The 16,706-nt window shown below is 35.8% G+C and overlaps 1 long non-coding RNA gene across 1 annotated transcript; it reads right to left on the reverse strand.

Annotated features, from left to right (window-relative positions):
* Positions 1–3,473: 3,473 nt before the first annotated feature.
* On the reverse strand, positions 3,474–8,003 carry LOC106352934. The gene is made up of 2 exons (XR_001271753.3): positions 4,667–8,003; positions 3,474–4,142 (listed from the first exon to the last, which is right to left on the reverse strand). It is a non-coding gene; the product is annotated as an uncharacterized LOC106352934 (long non-coding RNA).
* Positions 8,004–16,706: the final 8,703 nt, after the last annotated feature.

The following is a 16,706-nucleotide window of genomic DNA, read 5'->3' on the forward strand; positions in this document are numbered from 1 at the left end:
CTAATTCTTAATTTAATTTTTTTCTGTTACAGCAAAAATACCATTGGTCCATGGGGGTCAATGAGAAGGTGAAGAAAGCGTTTAACGCGAAGGCGAAGACTCGCTTGTTGGACACGGTCTCCAACTGGAAGGGTGACTGGATCGTGAAGGGATATGGGTGTGGCAAACCTCCTGAGCTCACCACGGATGTGTGGGATGGCCTCATCCGTTATTGGCGGGATCCTGACTCCATTAGAGTCGCCGAATCTTGCTCTGCCTCCCGTCAGACAGTAGATGAGCACGGCCACGGGCCGATGCTTCACTCTACGGGTCAAAAAACCCCACACCGGTGTGCCGTCTGGATATGGTAATTAAATACTTAATTTAATTATTTTTTTAAAAAATATATATATAAATATTCTAACTGTCTTAAATGTTTTTTAGGCCAAAGAGACGGGAGAACTTCCGTCTCTTTTGCAACTTTACGAGAGGACCCACAAGAACAAGGCGGAGATGCTAGGTCCGAGCAGATCTTCAACGACTTGGTTGGTCACGTTGAAGACCGCCAGACCCAGCTGACCCAGCAGTCCACCGACGGATTACCCATCACCTTATCCACACTTGAAGTGGATCAGATTTACGAGGAGGTAAAGTTTTTAAAATTTTAAAAAATTTTAATTATTAATTTAATTTAACTTTAACTTTTTACTAACAATATTTAATTTTTGTTTTTAAAGTTATCCCTAAGAAAAAGGGACGTACGTTGGGGATTGGTTCCGTCAACGATGTTCCGAGAGCGACATCGTCTTATGGTCAGAGATGGGATGATGATGTCACTTAGCTGTGTAACGAGTTGAACTCGACGCGATCTGCGTTCACAGCTCGTATGGGTGGAGTCGAGGACTTGTTGGACGTTGTAGCGGCCTCAAATCCGGAATGAGAGTTCTTGCTGAGGAACATGTGATGACAAAATCTCATTCCACGCGAGTCACCCGGCACACATGACGAGGCGGATGTACATAGGAAGAGTGAGGAATTCTACCGGGCGATGAACGACCCTTAGTTCTTTTTTTTTTCTTTTCGTTGGTTGTATTATAAATTCAAAACTTATTTATGTATAAAATATTTTCGTATTTACGTTATTTTTAAATTATATTTTTATTAATAAATTAAATAATTTTTATTATATTTTCTAATTCTGGAAAATAAAAAATAGAAGTAAATTCATAGCTAAATTACGACTACATTGCGTGGAAAGTTTACGAGGAAGTTACGAGGAAAACTTTTACGTCAACACTACGAGGAAAGCTTAACGAGTATTTTACGTGGAAGGGTTTACGTGTAATTTACGAGGAATTACTTTCGAGGTATTTACGAGAAAATGTAGCGTCCTCCTTACGTGGAAAGGTTACGTGGTTTTTACGACGAATATTGTTCTTCGTTTTTACGACGAAATGTGTTTCTCGCTAATTTTTGACGAATTAGCGTGGAAAAATGCGTTACGACGAATGGATAACGACGAAACTTGTTTCCTCGCTAATTCCTCGTAAAGTCTATTTTACGACGAACTTACTACGGATTTCGCCTTCGTTAATGTTGTGTTTTCTTGTAGTGTATTATGAATAGGTGATGCAGCTGCTCACCATAAATTTGTTAACTAGTGTAGTTTTGTACATAATTTAAATAATGTGTATCTATCTTGTACTTTGAACTTTTGTTTGGCAACATAGATAGCAGTTAGAAAAAAATAGTGGTGTTTGAAAACATGGATATGAGTAAGTTAGGAAAAAAAAGTAATGGGTTTATGATATTAAAAAAATTAAAAGTTCATCACATTATATTAAAAAGTAATGGTTTTATGTTATTTGATATACATATTCAAATCAAAATAATAATTTAAAATTGAATTATATCAATAATTCATTCAAAAATATACATATATTCAAAATTTATTTTTACTAACATATTTTTCAATAACTATTATAAAAAAGTTTTCAATATATATAAGAAAAATACAATACAAAGCCTAATTTCAAACACCAACTTAAATTATGGTTTTTATATTCCACATTGAAATTTAAAAATATAATATATGTGATTTTTTATACGATTGTACGTATAAAATAGTATTAATTATAAGAAAATTTATCTGAAGGTACGTATAAAATACGATTAATTATATGATAGTACATATTTTTGTAACCTATGATGATACAAATAGGATATATAATAGTGATTAGGGGTGGGCGTTCGGGTTTGTTTTCAGGTTTGTTTGAGATTTCGTGTTCGGTTTAGATCTTTGAGGAGGATTCGGTTTTTAGTTTTACCTCGGATCAAAATTATTTATAGATCTGCCATTGCGCGTAGTTACAGGCAAACAAAAATTAGATAACCCGACTCAGAAGAATCAATTCTCAAACGGACAACTCATTCACCCCTAACCCTAAACTCTATCGACGGGGCAAATAAAAGCACGGTTAACATGGTTAGGCAGATGCATCCATCATGTGACCCTTATCTAATGTCTTTGTTATTATATCTGTCTACGTATAAATTTATAAAGCCAATTAAAACAGAAAAACTAATAGGAAAATCCAGCATTGTTTTAGTAAAATCATATACATGATAAACCTGTTCAATCAAAAAGAAAATGTAGAATTCGAATCTAGATACTTTTAGATATAAAAGTATATTATTTTATAAATATTACTTTGCAGATTGTAGAATTCAAACCTGGAACCTGATATCTCAGATCACCCATAAATCAATTATACGTATAGACAGGGTCGTTGATTTGAAATGAAAGCTATCAACAAATCAACTGTATAAATGTACAATTATGATATTTGAGACTGATCATAAGTACTCACATGATGTGTATTTATGAGGAATGGCAAAAAGATATGAGAAAAAAACAAGCAACATTTATTCTCGTATACAACACAAAAGGGTGGCTCAGCTTTTCCTCTCTTCTCAGTAAACCTTACCCCTTTCTCTTCATTTGACTCCTCTAAAAATCAAACTAATAATTATGCGTGAATCTTTTTACCATTGAAAACGAAATGTGGAAATTTAAAATACAGAACCAAGTCTCCCCACATCAACAAGGTTTATGGAATTATTTGATGCATATAATATGACTACCTAATAAGAGAAAGTAATAGCATAATCTAACAAGTATGGTTAACCGGAAAACAGAAGATTGTATTAGACATGTAGAAAGCAGTAAATATAAGCTGTGCTCTTCTTAAGAAACATACTCTTTATACAAACATTTAATTTGATTTGTTGGCCATTTTTGTGGACAGTGAAATACTTAATACCTAAAAGTTCTTACCTTTCCGTGTACAAAACTTCCAATCTTACCAATCTGTCAATAGGTTTAACCACAGTTAGAGAATATTATTTGGTAAAAGGGGTACTAGTACAGACTACAGACAGTGAGAAACATAGTCACGAGTGAGTGAGAGAGATAGAGAGAAAGAGACAATAAATGGTTCTGAGGGAATAATTAATAAGAGTGTTCTTTGGTTTGGCTTTGGGGTCAGGAAGACCCAAACAAACACAACACATAAAACAAAAGTAAATTCCTGTCCAAAGCTTTAAAGATAGGGAGTAAAGGCGTAATTCTTTTTGCCCGTTTCCTTATTCATTGCCTTTTGCCAGTCCCCTTGATAGTGAGACTTTTTTGCACCTCCTTTAACTTTTATTACAACAACACAAACAAATGTTAAAACTAAGTTCTTTTTTTGAAATTTATATCAACCATACATCAATGGACTAACAAAAAGATGCAAGGACTAGCTCAGGAGGGATAGACAAGGTAGGAGAAGATGACTCAGACAAACTAGGGGTAGATATACATACATATCTTACACCAAAAAAGATAAAAGAAAATCTGTAAAATGATAGAAGAAGGAGACACTTAGAAAGGGATGGGGTCTTACAAGGTCAAGAAAAGGCCTTACAAGGTCAAGAAAATAAAAATCATTCAGTGGGAGAAAGAAGTTTTAATAAAATTTTAAAAAAAAACTGAAAATGAGCTCAAGTTGGGATAACACCAGATTATCAATGTAATTGGAGTTCCGAAAAGAAACTTAATGTTTCAGCACAACGGACCCAATAATCTCTATGCATCATGAGGTTTATGTTCACGCTACTGCCTGCACACACAAGAAGAACTTATTACTCTTTGTCTTAACAAATATACGTGTATATAAGTGGATTAGATCCATATTGTTTTTGATTATTACTTTACACTACTTAGCTTTAAAAGTTCAAACCATTTATATTTATCCCAAAAACATACACAAGTACAGGATAATAAAGCTATAGTCTATGGAAATATATATATTTACATGGAATCTATATATACACATGCATGCTTATATAGCATGTGTTAGGTTGAGCATTTCAATACTTCTGATACATATATGCAAACAAACATGTGACAATAACTCAGAACACTCATCTTCGTAAATCGAAAGTCGCCAAAATGTGTGTCGATCGTGTGTATAAATATATGTACACCTACACTACATAAATATATGTATTATATAATTCAGTACTGAAAATCATTTGTTCTGTTCTATATCATTAAAATATCAACAATGAAAAACCAGGACTTCCAACTGATGAAACCCTAACTCTTCACATTACATACATCAAAAATACATATGCAAATCACCTTGGAGAAACTCCTGTTTCGCTTCTTTCATCCATGAGAGCTCTTCTCTCTGTTCCATTTAAGAGAGAGAGAGAGAGAGAGAGAGAGAGAGTGTTGATAAACGGTGAGATATATGATGGAGAAGGAATCAAGTGAAGAGTGATTATAAGGCGAAGAGAGAAATAAATAAATAATAACCTTCGTGGGCCGGGGCCCAATTGGACCTTTGCGAGGGATCGTGGCGTCGTCAATGCCGAAAGAGCTACTATTTAAGTGAACTTGATGACGTCATCGTTACGATATTCATAGACCTACCTGCCCGAACACGTGACCGTTCTGCCCGGAAGGTGGTCCTCTTCTCTGAGTTAGCAGTTTCGTTGGTCCTCCTAATAAGTGAAATAAAAGTCAACAGGTCAAATAAAAACTCGAAACTGTGTTTCATTTTCACCTTTCCTTTCTTTGTCAACAGTTCTTTTCATTGATTTCCTTCTGTTATTTTTTTTTTAAAACACTTTGTTTTGGTTTCCTTCTGTTAAAATGTACATGTTTCATATAATATCCCACGTTATTTATTGTAACATTTTTTTTTTTGAACTGGATTTATTGTAACATTTTTAACTTCATAACTCAACCTAGCTGGACTAGGCTTACTAGCTAAACATAATTATTCGCTAATTGGTGAAGAGACTGAGATTGAGCAAACTAAGAGAATCTTGGTAAATGGAATTCCTCAAATCTAGGGACACAATTTTAGACTTCAAATTTCAAAATATATCATGTTTATAGTAGCATTCTTCAGAAACGATGATGTCCATGTGTTGTTTCTATTTTTCAAGCCTGCAATTTCCTAAAATTAATTTTTCTAACTTCTTAAGAAGTTTATTCATCCCTTATGTTTTGAATATATTGTTATTCTTTATTCAAATGAGTTTCCGTCCTCTGGAAAATGAAGTAGGCGAAGTAAGATTGATCAAAATATAATTAAAAGTGATCGAATTCGTTTTTAGCTAATATAAAATGGTTGTTCCACAAAAAATGCTATATAAAATGGTTCAAGAAAAAAAGCTATTTAAAAGTGAAGTAATCAAAAGTCTAAGATTTGTGGGGAATAGAAACTTTGTGGGCGTGCGGGAAAATCACAGTCTCCTAAGGCATAAATGGTCAAAATAATGCTATAAACTAGCAACGTACTAAACTAATACTACTATACTGTTTTATAATCAAACTGATGACGCGAAAAAGAATCCATTGACAGACCTGGGTTCCCAAGTTAAATTAATATTTCGTTTAATGTGTGAACGGTAGTACTACTATTTGTTTATACGTATTCACTCTTAACAAGTCTTCAGTATAAGACATTTCAGTTGATATCTTCAGGGCCGGCTCATTGGAGGGGACAAGCGGTGCGACCGCCCCGGGCCCAATCCCGTGTCCCCCCGTACAATACTAATTAAGGGGTCCAATTTTTTTATAAATCTATATTTTTATATATAAAAAAATTATAAATATAATAAATAAAATTGAAAATGGCTCAAAATTATTTGATATGTATATAGTTTTATTTTTATTACAAAATATATACACAAAATATTACTGATTAAATTTTAAAAATATTTTAAACATTAACTGTATATAAATTTTAAAGGGTGAAAAAAAAAATTTTACCCTAAAACTTCTAACAGTGTTGAGCTGGCCCTGGATATCTTTAAAAACATTTTTTTTTGTGAATAGAAAACTACGACAAGGCTCTTAACTTCTCAAAAAGGGTCCCCTACAATTATTACAAGTAAGAAGGATACTATGAATTTTTTGTTTCGTTTGTTTTCTTGCCCATATCAATCACTCCGTTCCCTCTTCTATCACTTCTCTTTGGTACCATGCTCCAGAGATCTTCCGTTTTATGCCCAACATTTTCGTTAGTTTTAGTTTTGGCCCCATAACAATACTTTAGTTGATCTGGTAGTGAAAAGCTGTAATGCAAGTATGTGTAGCATGCAAAAGTAAGGAAGATAAAAATTTAATAATTTTTCTAAAGAAATGCTCTAAATCCTTTATATACTAAAGCGCAAGTCGCTTCACCAATCAAATTCTGTCACGTAATCCACATTTACAAAATTAATTAAAAAGGAATAATGCAACAAAAAAAACTCTATCGCACGTATCCCAGTACCTCCAATCTTCCCTCTTCCTCCACAAGCTTTTTTCCATGTTCCTATATATTTCTAAAAATCAGTAAAACAAATGAAAACAAAATCTATCAATAGAAAATAGATTAGGAAAAAACTACACTCCTTTTCTAATTTTCAATACCATAATACAAACTTGGGACTGTATATAATGTTAAGAGTTAGTGTCGAGTTCCATTAGACTGTATTCTCGAGTGATTCTATCAAGAAATAGTGCATATGATGGCTCTGAATTAATGGAGAGTAATTCAACCACAATAAAAAGATTCAAAATAAGATCCAGCTAAAAAGGAGAAAAGATAATGATAGAACACGCGACATGGTAGGATATGAGGAACAAATTCTGATTAAAGGTAAAAATGCTTCTGTTCTAATTGTTTTCCTACTATAAAATAGTTTTAACAACAAAATGTAAATTGAAAACACCATTGAAATACTACAGAAGGTATAGTGACTATGAATGTAATAAGAGAAATTAGCCATAGATTGCAAGTTTAGAATTAGGAAAAATACATGAAGAACAAGACATAAAGAAGTAAGACAAAAGTATAAAACTAATATTTGTATTTAGTGAATTAATTAAGATCAAGGTAATTTTTTAAAACCAATCTAACTTCATTTTATATGTTGTGGTTAATCATAGAACTGATAAGTTTAATGATTTGTTTATGTATATTCATCAAAATTTTATAAATGTAGTTATAGTTGTATATAAATGAGACTTTTAGTCTTATTTGTTAGCAAAAATATACATGTGCGCAGCACAGGAACAATACTAGTATTCATTATTTTTAAATAAATAGTTATTGGCGTTAGTGGTTTGATTTTTTTTTTTGAAACACTGGCGTTAGTGGTTTGATATCTATCAGATTTTGTTGTGAAACCGTGTAAACAATTAACGAGTCTTATAAAACGCCATTATTTTCAGCCGTCCATCTGCAAAGCTTTACGTATTTTAGAAGATCTGCGGAGGAGGACATTATAATTTGAAATAACATGGTTGGCCTATCATTAGCCCATTAGCAGCCCATAATAAAGTAACATTTGATATCTAAAGTTTCGGTTTATGTTAGCAGAGAAGACACATTTCGAACCATTGTTTTGCCGGTAGATCAATTTCAAAGTTTTCTTTTACAAAAATTGTAGACTAATGTTATTCCTTTATATAGATGTTTTCTTCTTCTGTTTTGTTTGATTACAAATTAGACTAATTAGTTCCAACCTTAGACATATTTTAAACATAACAAATATGTAATACTAATGCTTAATCTATCACTACAAGAAAACAGGGGGATTCTGATGGCCGAAATCGTCGGTAATTCGTCGGAATCGGTCTATTCCGACGAATTTCCGACGAACCCGTCCGTCGGTATCGTTTCGTCGGAAAAAAAAAATTCGTCGGAATTTCGTCAGAAATTCCGACGACTTTCTGACGAATACCAAGAAACGTCATTCTGACGAACTTCCGACGATATTACGATGCGGCTACACGAGACCAGAGTTCATCGGAAAACTACAATTCCGACGAACGTGGTTCCTCGGTTTATTCCGACGAACTGTAGGCGTCGGAATTTACCGACGGACATCGGTCGTCGGAATATACCGACGAACCACGTTCGTCGGTATATTCCGACGGAAATGAGTTTGTCGGTAAATTCTGACGGATATATGTCCGTCGGTATATTCCGACGACCGTTGTCCGTCGGTATATACCCTTTTTTTTTACAAATTAATTTTGCATTTTTATATATTTTTTGATATTAATAAATTTAAAAAATTGGAAATTTAAAACTAATAATATTATAAAATTTAAATTCATAAAAACCGAAATAGGAAAAAAACATTCATAAAGTTTAAAATTCATACAAACCGAAATAGAAAAAAAAAACATTCCGAAAGTTTTATAAAGCCGAAATAAACTAAGAAGAACTCGAAGACATCAAACGATCTAGCTTCTGCATAATCTCGGTGTTGAACTTCTTCTGGGATGCCAACTCAGCAAGGATAGTGGCATTCTCCGAACGGATAGTGGCATTCTCCGAAAGGATAGTGGTGTTCTGCTCCTCCAATGCCCCAATCCGTTCATCTTTGTCATGTAGCTCCTCGAGAATCATGGGATCGGCATACGGAGCTTGCGAAGAAGATGCCGGATACGAAGAAGCACGACGGGCCAACCCAACTAAACGGCCTCCTTTCCTTTTAGGAACCGCCTACAAAAATATTTAAAGTAAGTAAATATGGACAAGTAAGTAATCGACATTATAAAAAAAATATATTAATAAAAAAAATTACCTTTTCAACCATCTCATTTATTTGCAATAGAGACAGGTTGGTTGAAGCTCCCGTGGAGTCGCCGTCATCAGAGAGAGGCTGAGATTGAGAAACTATCTCAGCTTCCACCAAATCAACTACACCTCTGATCACGGGGTCCTGAATTTGACCCGTCGTCTTGTTAGTGTGAGCCACCTTAATGAGTTGGAGACGATCAACGGGATTACCGTCATTTGCTTCGATCTAAAAAAACCGCCATTATTAGCCAAAAAATATATAAAATATTTATTTAAAAAATATAAAGATAAATAATAATAAAAAACTTACAAGTTCATCCTCCTTAGTAGACATGGAGCAAGCGCCGAGGTTGTGCACATACATACCTTTCCCGCCACGATCGCTCTTCCGGTTCCTGGAGTTCCTAGAAGACGTCTCTGCAGTGTCTTCCCTCTCCCAATGAGCTATCAACTGCTCCCACACCCCCCCCGTTGATGAACCGTGGCTTCTTGTTCTTCTGCCAAACTGTCTTCCACGCGTTTATCTGCTTTGTGTAAGAGTCCATGGCCTTTTCGTTGAATTTCTTACGGACTGTTTCCGTAAGATCGGAGTGCCAGTTGAACTCTTGCTACAAAACAAACACAATTTAATAAGTAAATATATGTAAAAAAATGTAAAAACTTAAAAAAAATGAAGGGTTACTATACCGCAAACTGACGAAACCACAACTCTCGTTCGTCGGAAGGGATCACACTCCACTTTGGATATCCAAAACGGAGCATGGAGTACATCATCTGGTTGATGCTCCGGCTAATGCCATTTTTCGACTTGGTGAACCTTTAAAAAAAAATACAAGTTAGCAAGTTAATTAAAGCAAAAAATATAACGGTACAAATAAAAAAAAATACTAACCAAGTGCTATGGCCTCGTCGTGGGTTGAGTTGGAGAAACGGGAGATGCTCTCGACCTGGTTGTTGAACCAATAGATGAACCGGCATGACCCCCGGATCCTGTTGAGCAGCAGCGTGAGGGGCAGCGTGAGGGGCAGAGGGAGCTGGAGCGGGAATATATGCGGGAACCGAGTCATGAGACGATACCGATGCACGGGAACCGCTCACCGAACTACGTCGAAGACGGGCTGCGGGGCGGGCTTCATCCTCGGCCCTAAAAAAAAAAATTAACCCATCAAACATATTTTCATTTATATATTTACAAAAGGTTTTATAAACGTTTTAAAAAAAACTATTAAACCTTTTATATATATATATATATATATGTATACAAAATTATAAAAAATTTATAAATATAGAAAAATGTTGTTAAAAATTTATAAATGAAGAAAAATGTTGTTAAATATTTATATTTTTAAAAAAAAATGTTGTTAAATATTTATTAGTGGAAACTTAAAAAAAAATATAAAAATTTTAAAATTTTAAAATTTTTACTATACATGATTTACATATATATATATGTATACAAAATTATAAAAAATTTATAAATATAGAAAAATGTTGTTAAAATTTATAAATGAAGAAAAATGGTGTTAAATATTTATATTTTTTTCAAAAAAACGTTTTTAAAAATCAAAAAACGTTTTTAAAAATCAAAAAACGTTTTTAAAAATCAAAAAACGTTTTTAAAAAATAAAAAAAACGTTTTAAAAAATCAAAAAACGTTTTTAAAAATCAAAAAAATGTTCCAAAAAAACTAAAACAACAATCCTAACTTATATATCCTAAACTATCCATTCAATCCTAAAATGTTCAATCAAACAACCTAAAATCCGAGATCAACTTCCAAAACCCTAAACAATTGAAAAAAAAAGGTTTGGGATGATTCTTACATGATTTGGGGTTTGGGGAAGAGATAGGAGGGTGAGGAGAGGATTCGCCGGTGAAGAGAGGCCGGAATCGCCGGAGAGTCGCCGAAATCGCCGAAATCGCCGGAGAGTTTTGAGAGAGAGAGAGGCCGCGGAGATAACGAAGAAGAAAGGAGAAGGGTTTTTATTTCCGTGGATTCCGACGGACACGGGTTCGTCGGTATTCCGTCGGTATATTTAAAATATACCAAATGCCGATTCGCGAAAATTTTCAAGCGGTTTGGTTCTCCCGGGCTAATTGAAATTCCGACGGAACGTGTCCGTCAGTATTTTCCGACGGACACATTCCGTCGGTATTTTCCGACGGAATTCCGACGACTTAGTGTTTAGGGTGTTCTTTTCAAGTTTCTAAATGCAAAATCCAAACCTTTGATAATATATATAGTATTTGCATAAAGATTTAACAATAAAAATGTTTTATAACACGATTTTACACAACAATATTTTTTGTAGTGTAAGCTTATATAAATATGATTGTATAAGTACATAATGTTAAGATGAGATGTTATGAAAACAATGATATGCATACATAAATATTTTAATGAGTTGTTATATTTGAACGGTTGCGATCTAATACTATACTAAACACTTATTATGTGTTATTTTCATAGTTTTGGCATCTAAATTTATAGATTTTTATGATTGAAACTTTATAGAAAAACATGTCGTCGGTATTTTCCGACGAAATACCGACGACCTTTCCAATTTTCAATGAAACCCGTTGTCGTCGCTATGTCGTCGGTATATTGCGAGGGATTTCCGACGGACCATTAAAAAAAAAAAAAAAAAAAAAACTAATCAGAATCTTCTGAATCTTCATCAAACTCCCCAACCTCGGCTTCCGGCTCTGAATGTACGACAGCATCATGTCCAAACACAGTCAAATTCTCAACGAGTTGAACATTTTCCAAATCTTCAACTGCCTGGGCGTTGCTGGTAGACTCTGGTTGCAATGGTTCATCATCATCAGAAGTTCCATCCACTCGTCCTCTTGGGTTGATTTGCGTTACAGTAACCCATGGATCGTCTCTGTACGTCACCCGAGGGTAACTGATGTAGCACACCTATACATATCAATTATACAAAGTATTAGTTCAATATATAACATTAATTAATTATATTGGTAAAAAATTATGAATATATTGACATACCTGATCAGCTTGCGAACCAAGAATGAAGGGATCATAATATTGAAGTTTCCGCCGCGAATGAACTGATGTAACACCAAACGCATCAATCTTCACTCCTCTATCTGGGGTGGTGTCATACCAATCACAATAGAATACTACACAACGCAATCCAACCATTCCAGGAAATTGGATTTCCAATATTTCTTTTATGTTGCCGTAGTAGACATCGTCACCAGAAGAAGATGAAACACCAGCATCATATGTTGTCTTAGAATGACCTTTCCTTGTGAATGCATATCCTCGCGTACAAAATTTAGGATATGATTTGACCACATAGTTTGGTCCCTGCACAAATTCGCGTACCCAATCATCGAACACAAGACCTCTGGCCAAACCATCATTCACCTATAAAAAAAAACATATATGATTGCAAAATTAATTAGTTTATATATATTAAATTTAAACTAATCATTTGCATAGGGTAATAGGATATATGACTCACATAACTACGAAGCCACGCAGCAAATCCGTTATCTCTAAGTTGTCGAAGCTCATCTTCTGTTGCATGCCTGTGAGTCATACGCAACTCCGCCATATATACACTATATACAAAAATATTATCAATATGAAATAAATTTATTGAATATTAATCTAACAATAAATGAATAAATATTTTTACCTCTCATATTGTAGAACATCTTCACAGTTGGTGAGCAAATATGTTTGCAAATGAGCGTTCTCAGTGTCCGTAAGTCTCCGCTTCGTGAATTTTCCACTAAGTCGTCCTATTTCCTTGAACATGCTTGGGACAGTAACATGATATGTTGCTCTCTCCCCTCTATCATCATGCCGAGCAGGTCTTCGGTGTTTTGTTTGCACTTCTGGTGGAAAATAATTTTCAGCAAAGATTGCAGTTTCTTCATTGATCACCTGTGCCACTATAGATCCTTCCACCCTGCTTTGATTTTTGACCATCTTCTTCAGATGATGCATATAACGCTCAAAAATATACATCCATCTGTACTGCACAGGACCACCAAGTTCCAATTCTCTTGCGAGATGAATAGCAAGATGTTCCATTACATCAAAGAATGATGGAGGAAATATCTTCTCAAGGTTGCACATGCTGACTGGTGCGTTTGTCTTCAAATTATTAATACCCTCTTCAGTCAATACTCTGCTGCATAAGTCACGGAAAAAAACACTAATCCCTGCAATTGCTTCATGAACATTACGTGGCAATAATGCTGAAAAGGCAAACGGAAGGAGGCGCTGCATAATTACATGACAATCATGACTCTTCAAGCCAGTAAACTTTCCTTCGCTTCTATCAACGCAGTTCCCCAAATTTGATGCATATCCGTCAGGAAATTTCACTTTCTCTGTAATCCAATCAAAGAACTCTTCTTTTCTAGCACCATCTAGCCGATAAATGGGAAAAGGGGCCGTACCGTTCTCATCAACGTGAAGTTCAGAACGATCACAAATATCGACTAAATCCAACCTTGACTTCAAATTATCCTTCGTTTTACCTTGGATGTTAAGGACTGTGTTCATCAGATTATCGAAGAAGTTCTTCTCAATATGCATGACATCTAAATTATGCCGCAATAGATGACTCTCCCAATATGGTAGATCCCAGAAAATACTCTTTTTGTGCCAGTTATGTAGCTCTCCAACCGCATTGACTCGAATGTTTTCATGTCCACCTACATCTGGCGTCCTTTCTGCATCAAAATACCTAAACTGCTTCAACAAATCTTTCCCACTAACTTCCTCAGGTGGACCATCAAACACCTGCTTGTTCTTCGTAAACGAAGTCTTACTCCTGCGGTATGGATGATCAGGTGGTAGAAATCGTCTGTGACAGTCAAACCAACACGTTTTCCTTCCGTTCTTTAGTTGGAAAGCATCTGTGTCATCTTGACAATATGGACATGATAGCTTCCCATGTGTTGTCCATCCAGATAACATACCATATGCTGGAAAGTCACTTATTGTCCACATAAGTACTGCCCGCATCTGAAAGTTTTCTTTGCGCGAAACATCGTATGTCTCAAAACCATGCGCCCATAGTTGTTGCAACTCATATATTAGTGGTTGAAGAAACACATCTAGTGATCTTTTAGGATGATCTGGCCCGGGGACTAGAATTGAGAGAAACAAAAACTCTCGTCGCATGCACAAGCTCGGCCGTAAGTTGTACGGTGTCACAATAACTGGCCATAGAGAATACTGCCTTCCATGCTTTCCAAATGGGCTGAAACCATCAGTAGATAATCCAAGATAAACATTTCTTCTCTCTTCCGCAAATTCTGGATATGTTGACTGGAAATGTTTCCAAGCCTTTGCATCTGAAGGATGTCTAATCTCACCATTTGTGGAATGCTCTGCATGCCATCTCATTGCTTTTGCTGTGCGCTCACACTGATACAACCTCTTCAATCTTTCCGTCAAAGGCAAATACCACATTCTTTTGAATGGGATCGGAACTCTTCCCCTCGTCTCCTGATAACGAGGTTTCCCACAAAATTTGCATACATTCCGTGTCTCATCCGCTCTCCAGTAGATCATGCAGTTGTCAATACATACATCTATCACTTCATACGGTAGTTGAAGACCTGCAACAAGTTTCTGAACCTCGTAGTATGAACCCGGTGCAAGGTTATCCTCAGGTAGAATACCTTTGACAAAATCAGTAATCGCATCCATACATTCTTCAGCCAAATTATAGTCTGTCTTAATACCCATTAATCTAGTTGCAGATGATAAGACTGAATGACCATCTCTACAATTTTGATACAAAGGTTGTTTTCCTGCATCCAACATGTCAAAAAATCTCCTAGACTCGGGGTTTGGTTCTTCCCCTCTATAATGATCATGTACCATCTGCTCAGTACCTACACCATAATCTATATCCGTTCTAGATTCTTCTAACCTAATATCAGGCTGAGGTTCACTAACAGGCTGAGGTTCGCTAGTACTACCATATTCATAACCAGTTTCCCCATGAAGGTACCAAACTTTATAATTACGTGAAAACCCTTTCATATACAAATGAGTCCAAACATCAAATTCTTTTATAACCTTATTATTATTGCAAGAAGAGCAGGGACATCTTAACATACCACTTTTTGCATCCGGTTGCTGTTGAACAAGCCTCATGAATTCTCCAATCCCTTGAACGTATTCTTCCGTAAGCAAATTGGTGTTCGGATCCAAATGAGGTTTATCCATCCACGAACGATAATAAACTTCTGAAGACATGATTTTCACGGAATTGTTATGACTAAAGAGAATGAAGAGAGAATGAAGTGTGAATGAGTTGAATGAGGAGGGGTTGTATTTATAGGAAATTGCTTACGGACCTCCGACGACTTTCCGACGAAATTCCGACGGATGTAAAGAAGTCCGTCGGAATTCCGTCGGAATTGTCCAATCCCAAACGGCTATACAACGGTCATATGTATTTGTCGGCAACGGTCACATGGTTCGTCGGAATTCCGTCGGAAAATACCGATGGAATTCCGACGACTTTGCTGTTAATCGGAATGTCGTCGGAATTTCGTCGGAATATACCGACGAACTTCCGACGACTACAACGGTTACATTTTTTATCGGAATGTCGTCGAAAAGTCGTCGGAAAATTCCGACGAACCGTATGTCGTCGGAATTCCGTCGGAAATGGCCGACGGAATTCCGACGACTTCATTTTTTTGGATTTGGTCGGAAATTTGTCAGTATTCCGTCGCAAATGTCCGACGACCTTGGTGTCCGTCGGAAGCTCCGTCGGAATTAGGAGTGTTTTCTTGTGGTGTATATTTTGGAATGGGTTCTGTAGAGGTTGGAGATGGTTATTATGTACTAAGTGTTTATGGCTCAACTAATAATCGTTAACTCACTAGCCATAACAAAGTCAACAATAAGAGTACTCCACACACTTTACGACTTCCAACGAAGTGTAGCTTGAGATTTAGTGTTCTTGTCGAGCACTATTTGTTTGATGAGTCCAACGACGTGTAGCGGGGGGCAATGTCCTTGAAAGTTTTGAATAGAAAACACTAGTTTAAAAGTATGAAACTAGAAAGGACGGTTTAGGCAATGATAGAAAACAATAAGGATCAAAAGTGAAATATTTCACAAATTTTTTTTAAATCAAAACCCAAAACTCCTTGCTCTTCCGCTAAACCAGCTTCTCCTCTGTCGTACTTTCTCCAGTGGAGTCACCCCTACACGCCACTTGGTCTCTGGTGTTTCTTATATCCAGTTTATATGGCCGAGATTCGTTCATCAACCCGCCACGCGCGTGTTTGAATCCTATTCTCGGCCGCAGAGGATCTAAACCTCTTCCTTTGATCGCCGCCGCAAAGAAGAAGAAGAGCAAGAAAGATGACAACCATAGCTTCTCCGCTAGACTTGACGAAGCCACCGGTCCATTTCCTGAATCCATCCTTCTCAAAGAGGTTATACTTTCGTTAATATCTTCTTTCATTTGTTCATTTATGTTCTAACATTGATGCTGAAGTTGTGTTAATTGTTTATTTATATGCAGAAGAAGATTGATGAGGAAATTGATCTTCTTCCTGATATCGATGATG

This window comes from Brassica napus, chromosome C5, assembly GCF_020379485.1.
Source record: "Brassica napus cultivar Da-Ae chromosome C5, Da-Ae, whole genome shotgun sequence".
In the NCBI taxonomy this organism is placed as follows: Eukaryota; Viridiplantae; Streptophyta; class Magnoliopsida; order Brassicales; family Brassicaceae; genus Brassica; species Brassica napus.